The 23,899-nt window shown below is 38.8% G+C and overlaps 1 long non-coding RNA gene across 2 annotated transcripts; it reads left to right on the top strand.

Moving 5' to 3' along the window:
• The first annotated feature begins 465 nt into the window (after positions 1 to 465).
• On the top strand, positions 466 to 14,309 carry LOC133788459 (uncharacterized). 2 transcript variants are annotated; one of them, XR_009873226.1, is made up of 4 exons: positions 466 to 661; positions 4,608 to 6,733; positions 13,536 to 13,676; positions 14,052 to 14,309. It is a non-coding gene; the product is annotated as an uncharacterized LOC133788459 (long non-coding RNA). The 2 variants fall into 2 exon arrangements; XR_009873225.1 differs by lacking the exon at positions 466 to 661 and having other exon boundaries at positions 668 to 6,733.
• Positions 14,310 to 23,899: the final 9,590 nt, after the last annotated feature.

Below are 23,899 nucleotides of genomic sequence, written 5' to 3'. Positions count from 1 at the left end.
AAGTGAATAATTCAGAGGTAATTAGGATCATGTCATTTGAAAATGAATAGAACAGGTAGAAGATTTGGTAAATCTGGATTCTATTAAATTTTATTAGGAGAAAGGACCTTATAAAGAGAGTGTTATATCAATTAATATATAGTGTAATTGTTAATGTTGGAACAAGAGATATATAGAATGCTTTACTCTTTTTTATTTTCAGTTCAGTTTGTTGCAATTAATTATGTAATTTAAATGGATTTACTTACTTAATGTATATCATCTTGTGCTTCTTTGGAGTTCAACATTATGCATTTACAGATCGTTCAATGAAGAAAAAAAGAGTAAATTAAAATATTATACTAGTATTAATTCTATATATGAGGAACATGATACCGCATATATATTACAATTTACACTAGTCTTATATAATACTAACGGTGTTCTGTAATTAAACTGTACTTGATTATATATAGTTAACACAAACCCAAAAATGGGTAAGGTGTCATGCATACATGCATGAGAAATAATCATTAAGAAAAGAAAATAATGGATATTGGGCCCTCTGAAAAGTGTCTAATCTTACAAACCAAGATTTGTTGGGTTCAAAATTAAAGTTCGTCTCAAAAAATGGAGAGCTTCTAGAACCTCTGCTAGGGTTTGTGATCCGTTTCTTCATCTGGTACGCTTCTATCATTTCGTCTCCATTTGGTTTGTGACGGTTGTTTATTTGCATTTATTGCTCAAAATCCTCTTTCTATCAGCATTAAACTTTATTTTCCCTTCCTTCCTTGTCCTAATAAATTATCTGCAGGACCCTTACATCTTTGTTTTTCTTTACTCCTCTTATTTATTTAATCAATTTTCCCATCTGCATTAATTCTTCTTTCTTTTCTTTCTCTCCCTACTTGAGTTTATGCATTCTCCTCTCATCCATGCTCCTCTCTTCCTCTCTCTTTCTTAGTTCTTATTCTTCTTGCACATCGTCGCTGTTTCATTTCTATTCGGATTTCATAATGATCATTAAACCTAGATTTGGACAATTAGCTAATAGATTTGCATCTGAGTTGTTATTATTGCATTTTCTATGTCAAGATCTCGGCAACACGTATGTCTCTTACCCTTGCATATACAGTTTGTGATTTTTCCTAGAGTCTCTCATTTTACACATATTTGGTTGTAGTTTGTTCTTTCCGTATTTGGTTGTTGTTTTCTCTTTTCTGGGTTGCCTAATGTCTGTCCCATCTGAAATGTAAAATTTCTTAAGCAATCTGACTAATACCTTAACCCTAGAACAAGAAGAGGATACAATCCATGCCCTTGTAGAAGCCCCTAATCGTTCCTCAACCAACAGTGACCCTATTTACCTTATTTTTTGACTCTTGACCATTAGGTCCTTCAAAAAAGAGCCCATGAAAAATAGACTTGTAGAGGTTTCGCCTACCCATTTCCCAGCTGCTATTACTATCCATGCTCCTGGTATATTCCTAGCTCAATTTGGCTGTGAGGGAGATAGGCAGAGAGTTCTGGAGGGTCATCCATGGCATTTTGACTAAAGTGACATTGTAATGGGACACCCTGATAGTGTCTCTACTCATGACCCTTCAAAACTGTATTTCACCCATTTTTGGAATCAAGTCTATCAAATCCCTTTTGGCCGAAGTTTCCTGAGCTTGCCCAATTAATCTGGGCCTTTCTTTTGACTTAGGGTTCTAGTTGATGTTCATAAGCCTATCAAAAGGAGCATGTATGTTACCTTTCCCACACTATAGGGAGTCAAGCGTCTGGAGTTAAAGTATGAGCGGTTACCCAATTTTTGTTATTACTATGGTATGTTGGATCATACCTACTCCTACTATGTGAAGTACCTCCAGAGGTGTGATGATACCTTGAGTACCCCTGCTCTCTCTTACACTTCGGACCTTAGAGCTCATGTTGCCTCTCTATACAAGCTAGTCATGTTCCATGTTCCTCTACCCCCTACTATAGTCGAAGTTTGGTCCTCCTCCACTGGCCAAACCCAATCAGCTAGCCAAGATGCACTCCTCCATTATGCAATCAATTATCCCGTTAACTCTGCTCCCATTTTACCATTTACCTCCTCTCTTATCAACCCTTCATTTCGTACTAACCCTATTCTTGTTATGGTTCCATCCCCCATCAATACTAACCTTTCCCCTGAAGTCTCCCTTGGTAATGCCCCTGTTCTCCCTGCCATTGTTGTTGATTCACTTGATTCTGCCTCATTGCCTGTTTCTGAGGCTCTACTTGTCACTCAGAGCACTACTAGTGATCGTGGTAAGTAAGTTTCTGGCACCAAGCGTCCCTTTTTCCCTCAGGAAGTTGTTGTGGGCGGCAGTGTTCGCTCCACTCTCAAGAGAGCCTGTGCCATGGCCACTGATGTCCCATTTGATCCCACTCTTTTCTAAGATGAACAAAAATGAGTCTCATCAGTTGGAATGCTTGAGGTTTGGGAAGTCCTCGAGCATTTCGTAATCTATCTTTCTTGGTCAAGCAGCACAAGCTGTTTCTTTTGTTTATTATAGAAACCAAACTATGTACAGGTTCTGTAAATAGGTCTAGAACTTTGCTGCATTTTGATTGTGGGTTTGAAATCCCCAGGAAAAATTTGAGAGGAGGGTTGATGCTTTTGTGTAAAAAAAGATGTTAATGTTTCCATTTTATCTTTCACTATGAATCACAGACTGTTTTGTAACTCTTGATGGTCATTGAACTTTTCGTTTCTCCGGTTTCTGTGGTTCTCCCTTTTATTCTAATCGTTCCTATACTTGGCTTTACTTTCTCGTTTGTATGATACTGCCTAACCATGGGCAATTTTAATGCTTTTATTTGTTCTTCTGATAAATACAATGTTTCTTCTTCTTCCACTAATTCTATGCACGACTTTAATGATTTTATTAATATTTTCAATATGTTTCCTTTGCCCTTTGCCTTTTGTTGGTTTCAAGTACACTTGGATTAACAACAAAACTTTTGAAAGACTTGATTGGGGTTGTGTGTATTGTCGTGAATTTGATATTAAGATTAAGTGTAACGACCCGAATTTGCTAATCAGCCTTGATTAGTTGAAAATAAATATTTGGAGATATATTTGAGGATAGAATGTCTAGGCGGGAATATTGGAGAAATTTACCATTTTGCCCTCGGGACGTTTTGGTACCTCGAGCCTTGAGGTAACTCTTTAGACTTAAGTCAAATAAAACAAAAAGGGGAAACATTTAGAAGCTATAGAAACCGACCTACTCTCTTTTCTTTCAGCTAAGGATAGTTTTATCTCTTCCTTCCTCATTCACTCTCTAAGATAAACACAAGGAAAACTAAGGGAATCAACTTGAAGGTCTAGGGGAATTCAGCTGTGATATTATAGGAGCTTGAAGCTTAAGGCTTGAGGATCAACTACAGGGATTGAATTCAGCAAGGTAAGCTTTAATTATTGGGATTATGTTGAGAATTGTTACTGGTTTGCTAGAATATGCATGGTAGTTAAGTTTGACATGTTCTTGAGTATCTTAGTTGGGTTTTGGAGCAGGTTTTGATGGGGTTTTAGTGTTGATATTGAGCTGGTATGTATGTGTTAAATATCTGGGTTTGATAGGTGAGTTTTGGGTGAATTAGCTTGAGGAAAGGTGTGGAAAAATGGTGGAAAATCTGGGTTCGGAGGTGAGAGTCGCGGCCCTAGGAGGGGTGCGCCGCGGCCCGTGTGCACGCGCGACCATGGGAGGCCGAGAAGGTTCATGCGCGCCGCGGCGCTTAGTGGGCGCGTTGCGGCCCGGGTGGGGATCAGTGTGGTGCTAGCCTCTGTTTTGAGGCTAGTCGCGTCTCTTGAGGGTGGGGCTGCGACCCTTAGTGCCAGTTTGCATTTTTAAGGGTGTTTAGGCTTGGGAATTCAATGGTTAAGGCTCGGGATGGATTTTATCACCTAGATTGATAGAATTCAAGGTTCCGGAGGTTAGGGTTATGGCTCGAAGTTGTTCATTGGATTAGAACTTGATGACTGGATATTGGTAATGTGTTGTGACTAGGGATTTCGGCGAGGCTAGTTAGAGGACTGTGCTTGGGACATCGGTGCTCGGAGAGCTCGGGACTCAGGTAAGAAAACCCATGTTCCCATAAGAGCTTATGTGCAGGGCTGAACCCAATGTGTTTAAGTGGATTGATATGCAGGGCTAAGCCCAATGTGTTTGAACGGATTGATATGCAGGGCCGAGCCCAATATGTTAGAACTGCTTAGCGTAGCTCTTTATCTGTTTATGCTAGAATTCTGTACTTGCTGTTATGTCATGTATGATATTATGTGAGTGATCGGCAAGAGCCGGGAACGGTGTAGACCGAGGACGGCGAGGGGCTGGGAACGACGTCAGGCACGTTGAGTGCAAGGCCGAGAACGGCAAGGGGCCGGGAGCAGTGTTGAGCACGTGGGGTGCGAGTTGCCAGGGCTAGTCCCTAGAAGGATACCTGGGATATCCTTACGACGTGGTCTGCGAATCCAGGTCGTATGTGTTTAGCCAATTGGTGGCCTATTTATATGCCTGATATATGTGTTGCATATGTTATCTGTTTGTGGGTTTTCTTGCTGGGCTTCGGCTCACAGATGCTCTGTGGTGCAGGTAAGGGTAAAGAGAAGATTAACCAACTATGAGTATAGCAGGCGTGGGGCGGCGTGTACATGTTTGGCCAGCCTGGCTGCCACGGCCAGAGGATTTTGGGAGATGCTTGTAAATAAACTCTGATTTTGTCGTCTAGTCGACTTGGTTTAATTAATATGTTGTAAACATTTCTAAACTGTATTTTGGGATCCCGAGTGTAAACCTTTTATGATTTTCTATGGAAATTATTATTTCTAAAGTGTTTCCTCTGTTTATGGCTTAATTACACTGTTTGATCTAAAACCTCGATTAGCGAGTTGAGAGCACGTTTTTAAACTCACTTAGTAACGACTCTAAGAAAGTAGGGCGTTACACTAAGTGTCTTGACTATAGTGTTTGGAGGGCCTAATTGGGATTTTATAAGCGGGTAATTGAATATAAGTGTGGTGATGTGATATAAATAAAATATGTGGTAATGTGATTAGACATGCATGTCGTGTGTATTAAATATGTATGTGGACTCATTTCTATAAATAGTGGTGTGTGTATTTTTGGCACGTTGAGGGCATAAATATAATTATGCTTGTATTGTGAGTAAGACTCCAATGTTATGGGATATATTTGAGACGTGTGGTTCGAGACGATCCTAGGGAGCAGATTAGCGGAATAGTCACAACGGGGTTAGATACCTGGCTTGGGGTGGGCCTAGGGGTATTTTGAGAACTTGGCATGTGTCTGGGGTTTACCGGGTAACAGATAATAATTTGGGTATGTCGGGATTAAATGAGAATTTATAGGATTACTTGAGGATTTGCGGGAAACGTGACAAATGATGATTTTGCCCTTGGGGCCATTAAAGGATAAGGTTAAGTCTAAAGGGCATTTTGGACTTTTCAATTAGGGGATAGACTTGGATAGCCTTGGATACTAGAACCCGCCAGAATTTTGGAGGAACATACTCTCTTTCTCCCTCAGGCTTATCTCTCTTAGCTCTCTCACTCTCTTTAGTATGCTTGGAGGTGTTGATGAATTCTGGAGGAATTTAGCTAAGGAATTGTAAAATTGGAGGCTTAAAGTGCTTGGGAATTAGCTCAGGCCGAAATTATCACTGAGGTCTTACCGCTTAGGCTCATGATTAGGAATCGTGCTCGGGATCGCTTTGGGTTGTCAGCTCAGGATACCAGGTAAGAGAACTGCTTGTACCCGTAGAGCTATGTGATGTATAACGTTGTATGTATTGTTCATATTTGTTATGTCATACATGTGATTATGGTTGATCGGCAAGATCCGGAAGCGGCAAGGGGCCAAGAACGGCGTTAAGCATGTTGAATGCAAGCCGCCAGGGCGAGACCCTCAAGGGTGCTGTACACACCCATTCGGCTGGGACCGCAGACTTAATACCTGGTAACGTACCCCGATCGGCAGAGGCTGGTGCTTTGGTATTCTGTTGTTGTAGTATTGAGTTGTCGTGTTATTGTGTTATGATACTGCTATATTATAGTATTGTTGTACTATTAGGTTGTTATGCCATTGTGTTATTGAGCTATTCTACTGCGGTTATGTTATGCATTTCAATGAAAACATGTAATTATTTGCTATCTATGATTAAGTATGTATTTGTTGAAGTATGTTTTTGTATGCCATGCTTGAAGTTCTCTTGCTGGGCCTCGGCTCATGGGTGTTTTGTGGTGCAAGTAAGAGCAAGGAAAAATGTCAAACAACCATGAGTTGGAGGGCATGGAGTGGTGTGTACATGTTTGGCCTACCTGTCCACCACGGCTAGGGTTGTTTTAAGGAACACGTGGTAAATGTTCGCTTTTGTCGCTTAGGTCGACTGTACCAAACCTTTGGATTGTAAATGCATTTTGAAACAGTATTTTGGGATCCCAATGTAAAATTTTTATCAGTTTTAATGAATGACCAACTCTTTTTATCTAATGTTCATTAAATGAGTCCTTACTTTGGTTTAATCACATTTTTTAATCTAAAATTTCGATTAACGAGCTAATGGCACATTTATAAATCATATGGTAACGACTCTAAGGAAGTAGGGTGTTATAACTTGGTATCAGAGCGTCCCAAAGTTTATGGTTCTTGGAGATTGACCGAACATGTGTGCTCGTTGCCAGAGACAAGCTCAAGTCAAGGTTGGTTGGTATTAAATGCAATATTTGCTTAACTGTTTATTTGAGTTACCTTATCTGCTAGAATAGGGAGCATGATAGATATATTTGTGTTTTTGTGGGATTGAGGTTTGATGAGTGTTGCATGAGTATTTTGGATATGTGTCTTGATATGTGTATTATGTGGCTATTGTGTTGTTTAGCCTTGCTATGGTTTAGTGTTGGATAAGAATATTCGGTCTGGTAGGCCAGGTTTTTGATTGCAGATAGATTTGGAAGTTTTGTATCCAAGGCAGTCAATTGGATCAGGCAGCGTGAATGGCGGCAGCTGAGGCTAGAATCATCCGACGGCCCTGAGTTTGGCGACAGGTGTTTGCTGGCATGCGAGCAAGGTTGTAAAGGCAAGAAGAAGAGATTAGGTGATTGAGACAGCGATTTTCTTCAGGGAACGCGACCCTGTGAGAGTTGGCAACAATGGCACCAATACAACTTAACCTGAGGGTGGAAACAGACGAGAATTATTATATGAAAGATTCCAGAAGTGTAATCCTCCAGTTTTTGAGGGAGGTCTAGACCCATACAGAATTGAATAGTGGACGGGCATGGTTAGCTTCATCCTCGGTTATGTAGAAGTGAAAGGCAATGATAGAGTGGCTTGAACCACGTACGTGTTGCGAGAGGATGCCCGAACTTGGTGGGAAGTTGTATCCCAGACCCGGAATGTTGTCATGGTGGGTTGAAAGGAAACTCAGACAATGGTTCAACGAGAGGCCTTAGTGTGACACAATTTGAATTGCGAAAACTGACAAGTTTATGAATTCGGTTCAGGATAGTAAGGCAGTGACCGAGTTTGTCAATGAGCTTTGTAGATCGACCAAATTTGTGTTTGATTTGGTACCAACAGACATGGCCTGGAAGAAGCGGTCCACTTGAGGATTGAACTCTGGGGTGGCCCAGAATGTTAGGATCGCACTAGTGTAGGAGGTTGTTACCTACGCTTGGGTGGTAAGGGAGGGCCTTTGTTATGAAGGACATAGGAGACAAGACATGAAGTAAGAGTCATTGGGTGGAAAACTCATGCAATGGTATCCCTATTTGTGGGATCAGGTAAGGGCGGAGGCCCAATAACAAGGACAAAAAAACTCCTGAAAGTTCTATTACTCCTAATCCTGACGGGAGAGTTCATAGTGTTCAGAATGGCCGTTAGGACAACAATGAGGTTTGGAGGAGTTATTTAGTGCGCGCTAGGCGCAGGAGACGTCATGTGGGAGAATGTTGAGCGAAGGCATGTTTTCGATGAAGAATGGTAGGGCACATCAAGGGGAATTGCCCAAAGACAAAGGTGGGAGGACCAGAGAGTACAGATAACCCTACCCCAATTCGAGTGACCGTCTCGGTATGGTTAGAGCCTGAGGCTAGCCCTCGGAGGCAACTGGTTGGCTTTTTAATTCTTGTTCCTATTTATAAATTGGGCTGATTGAGTTTGGTTCTACGTATCTGTTGGGAGAGACACCGACATGTGGCACATGCTATATGGTTGTCATGCCATGGGGCTTGAGACTTTAGCAGCTATCTGGGAAGATGGGTGGTAATTGATTGAGCTGGTTCTATGAGGTATTCAAGATGATCCTGAGTGTGGATTGGCCTGTCAAATAAGGAACAACCATGGACTGTAAAGTAAGATGGTGACTTCTGAGGTTGAAAGGAAAGGACTCGATTGCAGTTAGGGTATTCCTGATTGGTGAGGAAGATACCACTGAGGTTATATCAGTTAGACCAGATAAACACTGGATCGGTCGGTAAGGTTTCAGATGAGTTCACGGGGATTTGTTTGGATTATTTTCACATCTAGGGAATTGAGCATGCTATGGGATTAAGGCAGAGATAGAATCGGTATCCGGGACATTATGAAGAATGACACTAGCTCAGCAGAAAGTATTAAGGTTTCAGTTGAAGAAGTGTTCGACTTAAGGGTTGATCAGACGGAGCATTTTACCATGGGACACGTCAACACCGTTTGTCAAGAAGAGGGCCAAGTCTACAAGGATATATACCATATATGGATAGTCAAGGAAGTGATTGTTAAGGATAGGTACCCATTGCCTAGAATAAAGGTTTTATTACCTGGTGGCGAGGTTAGGATAATGCTCTCAGGAATTAACAGTTGGGGATCAAGGCAAGAGACATTCCAAGAATTACTTCTTGCGCTAAGTAGGATGTGATGGATTGTTAGTGAAGACTTTTAAACTGACCAATGATTCAGCGGCCTAAGTGAGTTCAACAAGCAGAGAGTACATGGATGGTATGGATAAGTCGCATTCAGATTGATCAAGGATGTTTCAGACTACTTCCAGTTAGAAGCAAAACGTAAATAGCAACTTCATTGATAGTACCAAGGCTAAGGAAGCAGGGTTACAGGTAAGGTTCCAAGAGGGACAAGTTCTAATTTCTCCAGAAGACATTCAAGGTCATGCTACGGGAGGTAATGGAATCATGTATGAGGTAATCAAGATGGAAATTGGAGGGAAGTTGCCAAAGGAATGCCTTAGGGGCGAGAAGCACAGTGAAACTAGTGGGACACATCGGCTACTACTTGAAGCATCTCCGAGGACAGCCATACCTTAACTGAAGTAACATGAGAACATAAAGCTTTCCTGAATGGATAGTTGCGTATTGGATTTTCAAAAGTTGGAATGAAGAGTGATTAATACGTCGTGGTATTAAAGTTTGTACGTAATGGAATGGTACAACAGAATGATGCGAAGGACATCGTCCTTGCTTAAAGTATGGAATCATGGTGCAGTATGCTATAAGTTAGGGTGTGCCGCGTGTAGATTGGAAACGAAAGTTGTTCATGCTTCATGATGGAAAGAGGAATAAGAGCATAGATGCTCGACATGGGACCTAGAAGTTCTACATTGGATGTTGAGTCGATAGTAATGCCAGTTAGCCACGATTAGAATGAAGTAATGACCAGGGTTGTTTTTGGAACTTGTAATTGATAAATGGCAAGATGTTGGCATTGCGGGGAAGATGCGAGATGAACCTTAAATCACCCCTTACGATATGATATACAGGAAGTTTGAATGAGTGTTAAGACTACAAGTGTATATATCGGGAGGAACACAACCTAATCGTTTAGTAAACAAGAGATGATAATTAGAGGTTAGAAGGGCTATTATGACTCTAGTGTATCCTAGAGTTAGTAAAGGGATATGATTATGAACCCTAGAGGTGGACCACCTTGGATTACAGATGAGGTGGGTGGATGTGAAAGTTGTGATTTGACCTATTGGGTTGGCACACTATGGTTGGTGTAAGTGAGATATCACAAGAGGGAGTGGGTACGAAAAGAGACCGTACATCTCCATTGGCACTAAGGTGATAGTGTCAGATTGGGACCCATGGATTGCTAGGTTCTAGAAAAAGAGTTATAGAGTGACTCTGAGTAGGATATTGTGAGACAAGGAATGAGAAGTGCTTACCCCGGAAAATGAACCACAGGGATAGGAGGTGTCCTGGTTCAGAAATGGCCTCAGAGGACCAATGAAATTATTAAGAAACGTTAAGGGTAGGAGTGTCTGCGCTATTACAAGGACATAAGAGTTTGCAAGTCTAGATATGGGAACGTGGAATTCCAAGACTAACGGCTTTGTGTTCTCCGCGAAATATGAACTAACAAGGATGTGATGGTTCTGAAAGGAAATAGGAGTTTGACTCTGGAATTGATATATGTTTGTGAGATCCTAATAGGGATTAGGCCAGGGGCCTGCAGACTGGCCTTGCCCCGGCATGGGAGAGGCCCACAAGGTGTTACTGTTGCCAGTGTTGAAGAAAGGGGGTGACGAGTACAACCCTTGATTGGATGAGGAGACCCTGGAAATTTAGTGAACCTTATCGTGTAAGGAAAAACCAGTGGGAATTCTGGATAAAAAGATAAAGTCTTACAGATTAAGACAAGCCTTCTTGTGAAGGTATTGCAAGTAGTGACAAGGTAAAGGACCTGGATCTGGGGTTATAGTCAGGTTTGCGGAATCGGTAACCCGAGATATTTGAATAAATTTTGAAGATGAAATTGTAATAAGGAGGGGATAGTTGTAACGTCCCAGATTTGATATTAAGACTGAGTGCCTTGACTACAGTGCCTGGAGGGCCGAATTAGGATTTTATAAAAGGGTAATTGATTATCAGCATGGTGACGTGAAATAACTAAAGTATGTGGTAATGTGATTAGACATGCATGTCGTGTGTATTAAATATGCATGTGGGCCCATTTTTGTTAATAGGGGCGTGTTTGTAATTTTGGTCTGTTGAGGGCATAAATATAATTATGCTTGTATTGTGAGTAAGACCCCAGTGTTATGGGGATATATTTGAGATTTGTGGTTCGAGACGATCCTAGGGAGTAGATTAGCGGAATAGTCAAAATGATGTCAAATACCTGGCTTGGGATGGGCCTAGGGGTATTTTGAGAACTTGGCATGTGCCTGGGGTTTAGGGGGTAACTGGTAATTATTAGTAATTATTTGGGTATGTTTGGATTAAATGAGAATTTATAGGATTACTTGAGGATTAACGGGAAACATGGCAAATGACGATTTTTCCCTTGGGGCCATTAAATGATAGGGTTATGTCTAAAGGGAATTTTGGACTTTTCACTTAGGGAATAGACTTGGATGGCCTTAGATACTAGAACCCACCAGAATTTTGGAGGAACACTCTCTCTCTCTCCCTCAGGCTTCTCTCTCTCGGCTCTCTCACTCTCTTTAGTATGCTTGGAGGTGTTGATGAATTCTGGAGGATTTTAGCTAAGGAATTGTAAAATTGGAGGATTGAAGTGCTTGGGAATTAGGTCAGGCCGAACTTGTCACTGAGGTCTTACTGCTCAGGCTCGGGATTAGGAGTCATGCTCGGGATCGCTTTGGGTTGTCAGCTCGGGACACCAGGTAAAAGAACTGCTTATACCCGTAGAGCTATGTGATGTACAGCGTTGTACGTATTGTTCATATTTGCTATGTCATACATGTGATTATGGCTGATCGGCAAGAGCCGGGAGCGGCAAGAGCCGGAAGCGGCAAGGGGCTGAGATCGCCGTTAAGCATGTTGAATGTAGGCTTCCAGGGCGAGACCCTTAAGGGAGCTGTACACACCCGTTCGACTAGGACAACTGACTTGGTGCCTGGTAACGCTCCCCGGTCGGCGGAGGCTGCTGTTGTAGCATTAAGTGTTGGGGTTTTATGCCTTATTTAAAACTCAAATACTTTGTAATCTCATTTTATTATCAATAAAATAATATAAATTATTTTTTGACTTGGTCAATCACTTTTCTCACATATTTTATTTTCATGATTATTTGTTTAATATAACCTTCTATTAAATCCCGAACATATAACTAATATTATTTATAGTGACATAATCACAGTGGAATATAAATATAAATATATGTTCAAAATAAGTTAGTCTTAAGATTAGTCAGTGCACAGGATTTACACTGACTTGCTAATCTATGATATGATCTACTTACACATCACAGTGTTATGTTCTTTCCAGAACATTAACAAAGTAGATATGATCGGATGTATTTGTTACATCGGACATTATCGATATTGACAGTTGATAAGATAAGTAAACATACCGTTATTATCTATTCTAGTCATATCATATAGTTGACCATAGGTCAATTCAATCTCAATTCTGAGTGGTTAGTATTCTAACTGATTGTATGATTTGAGTTCTTTGACTTGTTCGTTACCAGCTTACCCTACGAACTAACCCATACTTACATCTTGGGAACTCGGTAGTATAATTGAGTGGGAGTGTTAATCATAGATATGAACATCTATAGCTTCTGATGAAGAAGTAAAACAATGGTTTCCTTTTAGTTTGGTTCAAGGTGTTAAATGATAGAGATCTCATTTCAGTAATTAAATTACTTTACTAAAATATCATTTACAAGGAGCTAAGTGTTTTAAGGATAAAATACAATAAGGGGTAAAACGATATTTTAGTCTTATCTCATTTTAGACCGTTTATAGAGGATTGAGTGACAATTGTAGTTGTAACGATGGATAATTAATAGCGTATCTATATTTGTTATAAAGTGTTCTATGAATTCAAGAGTGCAATTCCGAGTCTATAGTGGAGTCACGAGGAATTAATAAGTTAGTACATTTATTTGTTAGATTTATGATAATTTATTGGAGCTTGATTTTATAGGCCCATAGTCCCCATTGTACATTGGATAAAATCATCTAGATAGTCTCAATTAATTGATTTAATTATCAATGAGAATTATCAAAGTTGACCAGGTTAATTTTGGATAAATTCATAGAGTTATTTAATTTTGAGAAGAAAAGAAAAATTATGGCAAATTTATTAATTAAGATAAATTGGTATCTAAATTAATAAATAAGTTTAAATCAAGGTTCAAATTATAAATAATTAATTTGATAAATGATTTAAATAATTATTTAATTAATTTAATCAATAGAAAATAATACAGGTCTTGATTTTAAGTCCAATGGACTTATAATCAAATGAGAAATTTCACGGGCCTAAAGCCCATGATAATTTTGACATAGGGCTTTAAAATGACTATTATTTTATTGATTTTTTAATTAAATTAAATGGCATACTTGAGTCTATAAAAAGAGTGCTTAGAGAGAAGTCAGAAGTTAAGATTTCTGAGAAGACAGATAAGTTTAATCACTGGTTTTTTGATAGTTTTAAATTATCTCTAAACACAAGTCATTTTCTAAGCCTCTTTGATTATTTTTTATTCTTCTTCTCTGTATCTATCTCATGTGTTGAGAATTGCCCACAATAGTCTAGGTGATTCTAAGGAAACATTGGAAGGTTGTGAAGAAAATAGAAGATCGGTTCAGTTTCTTGATAATACTCTGCGATAGAGAGGATACAAGAGTTAGAGAAACTGAATGAATAACTATTTCATTCCGCTGCGTATACTGTAAGTATTCTATTCTTTGTTTCTCTTTGAATTCAATTTTAGAAACATGTTTTAGGTTATCTTGTATTAATTTGTTTAATATTAGATATACATGAAAATAAATAAAGATCTAGTATAAGTTTTTCCCAACATTGAGCTGTCATGTTATTAAGTTTTTGTGTTATGATACTATTGTGTTATAGTATTGCTGTACTATTAGGCTGTTATGCCATTGTCTCACTGAGCTATTCTACTGCGATTGTGTTATGCATTTCAATGAAAACGTGTAATTACTTACTGTCTATGATTAAGTATGTATTTGTTGAAGTATATTATTGTATGCCATGCTTGAAGTTCTCTTGTTGGGTCTCGGCTCACGGGTGCTCTGTGGTACAGGTAAGAGCAAGGAAAAAGGTCAAACAACCATGAGTTGGAGGGCATGGAGCGGTGTGCACATGTTTGGCCTACCTGGCCGCCACAGCTAGGGTTGTTTTAAGGAGCACGTGGTAAATGTTCGCTTTTGTCGCTTAGGTCGATTGTACCAAACCTGTTGATTGTAAATGCATTTTGAAATAGTATTTTGGGATCCCAATGTAATATTTTTACGAGTTTTAATGAATGATGAACTCTTTTTATCTAATGTTCATTAAATGAGTCCTTACTTTGGTTTAATCACACTTTTTAACCTGAAACTTCGATTAGCGAGTTAATGACACATTTATAAATCACATGGTAATGACTATAAGGAAGTAGGGTGTTACAATGTGGCTAATGATAAATGGTGTGATTTGTTCCCTTTTCCCACTTTGTTTTTCCTTGACTAATTTGGATCGAATCATAGGGCCCTTAAGATTGTTTTGCATGGCAATTCTTGTAACGCCCTACTAAACCAGGATCGTTACACTGTGTGTTTAAAATTGTGCTCAACTCGTTAAGCGAATTGTTTGGACTAAAACGTGTAATTATGGTTAATTAAAAATTTGGTATTAAAATTTTTTGGTCAAACGAATACTATTTTTTCATTAAAAGATTTTGATACATGCACAGTATCCAAAAAAAAAAAAGAGTTCATAATTGGTACAAAGAAAATGAACAAGGTACATAATAGCCGACCTAAGCGGCAAAACAACTAAACCCTAAATCTCCAAAAGAAGTCTCGACCGTGGCAGTCAAGCAAGCTGCATATGTACACGCTACCCTCGAAGCTTTCCAACTAATTGTTTCTCCAACTTCCCCTTGTTTTTACCTGCACCATTGATGGACCTAAAACGGGTATGTTTTAAATATTTATAAATCGCAAGCGCACGAATCGTTCATATAGAATAGTGATCGTGTAAGCAAGGATGTCGAACCCAAAGGAGTTGTCTAAAATAAAAAAGAAAACTATTTTAAATCAAAATTAATAAATTCTAACCTAGCTCCAAAGATTGATGAGATTTTTGTGACAATAAAATCAAATAAGAGACAATAATAAAGAAATTTAAGATATTAAATAAAAATAAATTAATATTAGAAATCAAGATGGTAAAATAAGATTATTAAGGATTAGAATCTACAAAATATAAGTTCAATAATATTTATAAGTACATTGATTCCCAATTCTTAGTGATAGTTAAAATAAATCAAATTATCATTTTCCAAATAGATTTATAATTTTAAGCACAAATTACTTCTAAAAAGATAGGATTTTTCTTCACTTTTTAAAATTATAATTTCAAAGCATTTAGTGTAAATCAATCTAATAAAATAACAAATAAATCAATGAACATTATTTATAAGGCAAAACATAATATTTTTGTTCTAAGCATTGGATGTGTACAATTTAATGACACATCTTACACAAAGAATATTATGTTTTTGCACTAATGAAGAACAAAGTGTAAATAAGTTCTAACAATCTAAAATACAAGATATTTAAGATGAAATAAAATATTTGAAGAAGGAAATCCATAAACTTTATTGCACAAAATGAGAAATCAACATACAAAATAAACACTATCTAGTTACATATTGTTTCATCATCACCTTAATAATCTTAAAAAGATTAGAAACTCATAACTAGAATAGAAAATACAAACAAAAAAATTACAAACATAACTTAGGATAATTTGGAGGAAAACCCCCAAAATTTTCCTCTAAAAATACATAGAAAATAATAAAAAAGAATAAGAAGATGAAGAGAATAGAGAGGTATTGAAATGTGGTAAGTGTGTAGTGTAACCTCTCCCCCAAAATAAGCACTAAACTCCTTTATTTATAGCAAAAAAAAAGTGTATTAAAATAATCAAGTTAAATTGATTAAATTAATAATAATATGGAAAATATGGGTAAATTATAGGGTGTAATGATGATTTTGAGGTAAAGTGTGTAGAAAAGTTTGGGTAAAAATGTGGTATTTTTAGACAATGGGACAAAATGAAAATTTGTGGGCTTAAGAAAAAGTGGCTTTGGTGGGTGTTGGTAGCTGTGGAAGGCTGGTTTGGGGCGGATTGGGCCGAGTGGCCCTGGTGGTGCAGCTGGGAAGTGTGAGGCGTTGGGCCTGCTGGATTGCTGGCAGCTGGGAAAAGGTGCGGGGGCAGACGGCTGGGAAGGAGCTTGGTGGAGTAGTGGGCCTAGCTGTTGGTTCGGCCCGAGTGGAGAAGGTAAAGGCCAGGCGGAAGCTTGGCTGGTGAGCACCAGTCGGGCAGGGGCCTCGTTGGTGGAGCTAGGCCCAAGTGTTGGTTCGATGGGCAGGGGCCTGAAGCTTCTGGGCTCGTGGAGTTGGGAGGCACGGCTGACTGAGGAACCAGGCTGGGCGTGGGCTGCTGGATTGAAATTGGGTCTGGGGGGGTTCGACTGGCTGGTGCATCAGGTGGTGGCGTTGGGTGTACGGCTGGGTAGCTTCGGGCGGATTAGGCTGAAGGAAGTCTGGTGGTGGGTCGAGGCTGCTGAAGGCTGACGCTGGGAAGGAGAAGCAGGCGTGGGCCTGGGCTTCGGGTGCTAGGCCTGGGAAGGGGCAACTGGCTGAAAACGGGCCTGGTTCTTTTCTCTCAAAAATACCAATTTTCCTCCATTTTTTTTTGCTTTTCAAGAGCCCAAAAATACAACATTGTTTCCTACAAAATAATCATAAACTAAATTAAAATTAATTATTTTCTCTAGTAAAATATACCATATAACTTCCATGAAAATATTAATTAAAATTTAATTTACATAACATTTAAGCTCAAAAATGCATGTTTTTACTTCTAACTTAACAAGATTAATTTCAAATAATTAAACTACAACATATTATAATAAAATATCCATAAAAACACACAAAAATATATAAAATCATGATAAGACTAATAAATTCAAAATTACTTAAAAACTTAATAAATTACTTAAAAACTCAAGAATTAAGCAACAATTAGCACATAAAAAGTGGTAAAATAACTATATTTTGTAGAGTTATCAACCACGTAGCACCCGTGAGCAAAGGCACAACAAGAAAATTTAATTAAGTATACAAACAATTGATAGATTACAATTATAAATAGCTTGCTTAGTAATAACAAACAACGCTCAAGCAAATATTCAATCTATTTATGCGGTCGTAGAGCCACCCAAGCGTGCACCGCACCTGCTTTGTTCAAACAGCTATAGGGCCAGCAAGCGTAACTCATGCTCTAGTCCCTTTTCAAGCAGCCATAGGACCGTACCAGTGCATACCGCACTTCTAGGCATAAACTGACAGACATTGCATACATAACACAACTATGTAAAGCACAGTTACTCATACTAAAACAAACAGTTTCAAACAGAGTTATAACAACGTTCAATCATAGGGCTCAAGCCCTAATTTCAACATGGGTGCATTTTTCTTACCTCCAATTTCATGCGAATGGCGATATGGACTCAAGTGCGATCCCAACCCCGAGCCTTGGGGAAATCTAGTCACAACATAAATATATATTCATCAGGAACCAACCACAGACCCCGAGTTCCAATCCAATCCCTAACTTTTAGAATCATTGTTCCCAGGCAATGGGGTACTAAAAACCTTCCTTGAGCCCCTAAGTGGGCCCCCAAAACGAATTCCTGAGCCTCCAAACCTCATTCCTAGAATTTAGAAAAATAGCTTTTCGGGGCACCTAGCACGGTGGCGCCCACAAAAAAATTGGGCTTTCCAGGGCACTAGCGCGGTCGCGTCATCCCCTGGTGCGGTCGCATCAATCACTGGTGCGATCGCGCCCTTCATCTCGAAATCCAATGCCAAACCAAATTTTACCTTTTCTAGGACACTAGCGCGGTCGCGCTACGTCGCCAAAAACCAAAAAAATACCTGAAACCAATGTGTTCTTCCCCAATTGTTCCCCTGCGAATTGAATTATGAAACCAAACCCAAAACTCGACCCCAAACGAGTTTACAAGCAAATTTACACCCCCAATCAACCATAAAACAAAAACATAACTCAACCCCAACATCAAAACACCCAAAACTAGAACAAAACACATTAAAGGCACGATTTGCTTCTTTTGAGTTTTGAGCCAACCCTTACCTTAATCCGAGAATAACAACCCAAATCCAAGTGAAGGTTAGCCAGCAATCACGTTTTCCACCAGCAATACCAATATTAAACCTCCCTAGAAACATTAAACTCTCAAAACCACATTCATTTCTAAAGAACATCATCAAAACTATGAGGAACGCCCAAGGAAAAGAATGAGAAGGTCAAAGGGCTTTACCTCTAAGTTGTGATCTGAATTATGTGCCAAAACCACACCCCTAGCAGTTGGCTATCTTCTCTTGAGCTCAATCATCTCCCAAATTCTCCAACCTTAGCTTGTAATTCCCCTAGTTCTCAAGAAAGGAAACCAAATGAGTGAAAGGAGACAACTAACGTGAAGGTGAGATGAGTGTCACTTTAGTTCAATTTTATCTATTTTCATGGTAAAAGACCATCTTATCTCTCCCCTTGACAAATCTTTAAACCACCCTCAAGGGCGTTTTGGTCATTTGGCATTAAATTTGAACTAACCCTCAATATTCACCTAAAATTCCCAATTAAATTCATGAAACCAAATATTCACCAAATAAATTTCCATTACCCAATAAATCCCGGTAATTTACCAAATTACCAAAATATCCCTAAGCTCACCTCGAGCTGGGTATAAATCTCTGTTGTGACTTTTCCACTAAATTGCTCACTAGAATCGCCACATGTCGAGTATCACAAATATATCCACATAATAATGTGGTTGCAATCATATAGTATATAAAATTTACCAATATACCATCAACGGGTCAAAATTACAAAAATGTCTTTTTTAACATAAACGGGACTAGAAGCATACTTAATACACATAAACATGCATAAGCAATCACATTATAACATAACTCATATATTTCACATAACCACAAATATATTCAATTAAATTTGCATAATTCACATATAAATCCAATTATGACATCATTGCCCACTAATCAAGGCACTATATCTTATTAGCAAAATTTTGGGACGTTATAATTCTATTTCTGCTTGCCGAGTGGGGAAAAAAAAGGTTTATGTTTGAAAATTGTTGGTTAACTAAGCCTAATTTTCTAATATAGTTAAGAACACTTGGACTAAAGAGCCTCCTACCTCCTCCACTTATAATGTTCTAGACTTGTTTCTCCTACAGCAAGAAGCTTGCACTCAGTCCTTTAAAACCTGGAGTAGCAAACATTTCAACTTATTTATGCCGAGAATAGCTCAGGTTCAGGACTCCATTGCTAAGTTGAATGCTAAAGTTCCTTTTAATGATGATGATGTTACTCATCTGAGAACCCTTCAATATCAACTAGATGCATTACTTTATAAGGAAGAGCATTATTGGAAACAACGCTCTAGAGTCAATTGGTTGCATGTTGGGGATAAGAACACAAAACAAAAAAAAATCATAAACAAGCTTCATGTAGGAATAAGTCAAACATTATTAGAAAGTTATTGCTTGATGGTGGCTCTTATGTCTCTTCCTTTGATCAAATTAACAAGGATATAACTGATTTTTACTCAACTTTGTTCACTTCTCAGGGTGTCTCTCAAGAGGATGTCCTATGTACTCTCGTGAGTTACTACAAGGATCACTCCAGACCAATATGAAACTTTGGAGGCAGATTCACTGGGGATGAGTTTCGGCAAGCTTTATTTCAGCTTACAGGTGATAAGGCCCCAGGTAGTGATGGTTTTAATGGATATTTTCATCAAAAAAATTGGCAAGTTTTAGGGCGAGAACTCCTTCAAGTTGCTTTATCTATCTTGAATGATGGTGGTGAGATTGCCAAGATTAATTCTACCTTGCTTGTTTTAATTCCTGAAAAATAAAATGACAAAATATTTTCTCCCCCAAACTATAATACTTTTACATTTTATTGAGATTGGTTAAATACATAGTGGAATTGTTTAGGCACGAAGAGGTGCTAAAATAATAACGATTTCACAAAAGTCAACATGTGAAAGTTGACTTTCGGTATAGGCATTTATAAATTATCTTTTTGGGTCCAAAATGTTTATTTGGAGTATATAAGAGTACCCAAGAAGTTTGGGAGCATTTGGGGATGTTTTGAGACATATTTTGGAGTATAAAGTCAGGGGCATCGGCGATGCGTCGCCCCTGGGAGGTGACGCGTCGCCTGGCCCATGAAACCCTAAACGAGATAGACCAGGTGATGTATTTCCTGGTGTTAGGCAATGCATTTCCAGGTGTTAGGTGATGCATCGCCTAGGTCGTTATTTCATGTTCATACAGTTACGTAATTTAGCTCCAAAACTTAAGTTTAAATGCTCTAATCTCATTGGTTGAGTCTAATGAGGGTCTTATACTATTTAATGATTCATGTGAGTTAATTGGTGAATTGATCTCTCACCTCTCTCTCTCTCTCTCTCTCTCTCTCTCTCTCTAGCTTCAAGATTACTAGTTTTCTCCAAGATCTTCATCAAAAAAGCTTGGCTTGTATGAAGGTGTTGACGGTGAGAACTCATCAACTAAGTTAGGTTGGAAAACTCAAAGCTTAGTAAAAGAATAACTAAGGAAGAACTTAGAATAGACTTGAGGAAAGATAAGTGCATATCAAAAATGGAGTAAAAAGTCATATTTTGCTTAATAGCCTGAGTATACAATGAATTTTCCAACCCCATTCATTGATGAAGTGAGGCCCTTTTATAGGTGAGCTCTAATGGCTCTTGGTACATTGTGGTCCCAAAGAGACAAGGAGCTGCATATCTAGGTTGCATGTGGTAATGGTGTTGTAGGAGTGGTGGTCGACTCCAGTACATGTCAGGGTCTGCAAAAGTACTCCTGCTTTGGTACCATGTCGTACCTCCACTACTTGTCGGGTATGAACCTCATAGGCGTTCTTGGGAAGTCCTTACTATGTACCATTCTTGTACTGCCACTACTTGTCTGGCATGAACATTATGTCCGTACCCTAACTCCTCTTGGTTTGTAGGTGCATTCCGTACTTGTACAAGCTCTTTGAGTCATACGTAGGTTCTCACCCTCCCAAGATACATTGTTCCTATGAGCTTCAAGTATTAGAATCCTTATATGGTATCATGGATGACACACTTCGTCGTGCCCACCTCTTTTGATTTTATACCGAATCGTTGTGAGGTCTTCTCTAACCTTCCTCGAACGCATTTTCAAGAGGTCCTTGACTCTACATCTTGTGAGATCCACGAGGAAGGAGGTGTCCCATTGGTGGTGCTTATCTTAGGGAGGGAGATAAGGCCTCTTAAACAAGGCATACATCGTATATGATGAGACATGATGCCCATGCATGAGACAAGGGTCTCACTTCGCGACACCATACCCCCCACGGTCCCCATGTGAGACTCCCTTGGCGTGAGGCACCCTTCCAGGCGTGAGGCGCCTTCCTGGTGCGAGGCACCCTCTTAGGCAAGAGGCACCCTCTAGCGCGAAGCGCCTCTTGGCGCGAGGATTTTCTTTGTTGTGAGGCACCTCTTTGGCGTGAGGCAACGTCCTTTGCGAGGTTCTACCATCGATGTGAGGCCACAACCCCCGTGAGAGGCCACCTCTTTTGGTGCTACTTTTCCTTGGTGCGAGTTGGCTTGTCCATGGAGCATGATACTTTGAGTAAGGAGTCAGGTGACCTTGCACGGGGTGCGCTTGGTGCCGGATTGTAGTGTTTTGTTTCCTATGCTTATCTGATGTCTTGGGGGACATGTAATGAAGGTCCTTTAAGAATGGGAATTTTTTGGCATCCACGCGTTGCTTGTTGGGTCAATTCTTTCATGTTCACGGTCCCTTACTTATTTTAACCTGAAATCATATATTTTTCCTTATGGATTTTTGGCATCCACGAAAGGATCAAGGCTTGTGTACCCCAATCTCATTCCATTGTTGTAGCTTTAAGCATTTCCATAGAGAAGGCTAGGAATAGAGATTTCTCGACAACAAATCTACATTTGTGTCAAGTCTTGCAACTTTTGTGTTTCACATAAAATCATAGCTTTGTGATTTTATGTTCTAATGGTTGTTCATCAAGAAAGGTCTACTCTAAACTTTGATCTCATTGTGTTTATGTAACTTGTGTTTTACTATCATTAAAGGTTGATTACTTGTATATTTTGTCTTAAGTTGTATCACAAAACTTGGGTTGTTTATGGCCTTACCCCAACATTCAAAAATCTCTATCTCTAAACCTTTGTTTTATGTCAAAGTTTGTATATTTCTAAAGGTTTTTTTGCTAGTGAAAGTCATGATAGAAAGCCCGTCAGTCTATGCCCTCAAGTTCATGTCTCAAGATCTAGTTAGACTAGATAGGTTTGATGGCTAAAACTTTGTAAGATGGAAAAACAAGATCAAGTTTCTCCTCACAACATTGAAAGTCCACTACATTCTTGACAAATATTTGAAGACTTTGGAGCCTTCAAAGGATGATGATTCTCAAGAAGTGATTTAAGAAAGGAAGAAAATGGAAGAAGATGAACTCATTTGTAGAGGCCACATACTCAATGCTTTGTCGGATCGTCTCAATGATCTCTACAAAAATACTACATCGACAAATGAGATATGGGAAACTCTTGAGAAGAAATACAAAACCGAAGAAGAAGGTACCAAAAAATTCCTTATCACTCAATAGATGGAATTTAAATTCTTTGATGTTAAACATTTACTCCCTATAACATCCTGAAACTCCTAATAAGGTTTGGTACATTGGTTAGTATGTCGGGAGAGTATAATTGGAATTATGTGCTTTTAATGGAATATGTATGTGTGATTATGTGAATTATATTATGATATGACTGTTTATGCATGTTTATGTGTATTAAGAATGCTTAAATACTCGCTTTTGTTAAAAAAATGTCATTTTTATAATTTTGACCCGTTGATGGTATAATTGTAATTTTATATGCTATATGAATGAAACCACATTATTATGTGGATACATTTGTGACATCCGACACGAGTCAACCCTTTTGAGAAAGTTAGTGGAAAAGTCACAACGAGGATAAATACCCAACTCGGGGTGAGCCTATGGGTATTTCGGTAATTTGGGATAAATACCTCCGTTTTGCTTCTCTTTCTTAAAAAAATGGCTGAATTGGGTAATGAAAGTTGTCCTTTCTTTTTCTTTAGCTAGGGTACAAAAACCCCTTTTACCAAAGTACAAAATTGCCCTCCAATCCTTCTACATGTGAGTCTCCTCACTCTTCGAGAATTTTCTCCTCTAAAATGTAGCTACTAACTCCACATGTCTCTCCTTAATATGCTTAATTTCCCTCTTTGTATCCTGCAGAAAATGCTCCAGCAAAATTTCTTTTGCTCCAGCAAAACCTAACATTTTAGCACAAATTAAACAACTAAGAACCATTCCACTTTTCCTTGTTTTCTTTGGAAAAATTCATGCACAAATTACTTATTTTTCTACTATCAGCTCTAAAACACTCAAAAGGACACAATAACACAAAAAGGAAATGAATTAACTAAAAAATAAAAATAATAAACAAAAAAACTTAACCTAATTCTATATTTATAAGCTTAAAAGTATGAAAAATAACTCTTTATTCAAGAGTTATCACACCTCCACACTTATGATATTACTCGTCCTCGAGTGATGAGTCTAAACACTACAACAAAATAGGAGTTTTATGACTTTATTTGGGAGACATTGAAAGTCTACAATGTCTCCCAATTGGGAAGACGTTGTAGGCGGGGTCACTGTAGGTATAGGTCTCACGTCTCCCATTTGGAGAGGTGGGAGACTTACTTTCAACCTC

Source organism: Humulus lupulus, chromosome 7, assembly GCF_963169125.1.
Source record: "Humulus lupulus chromosome 7, drHumLupu1.1, whole genome shotgun sequence".
Lineage (NCBI taxonomy): Eukaryota > Viridiplantae > Streptophyta > Magnoliopsida > Rosales > Cannabaceae > Humulus > Humulus lupulus.
This window is presented reverse-complemented; position numbering and strand designations above follow the sequence as displayed.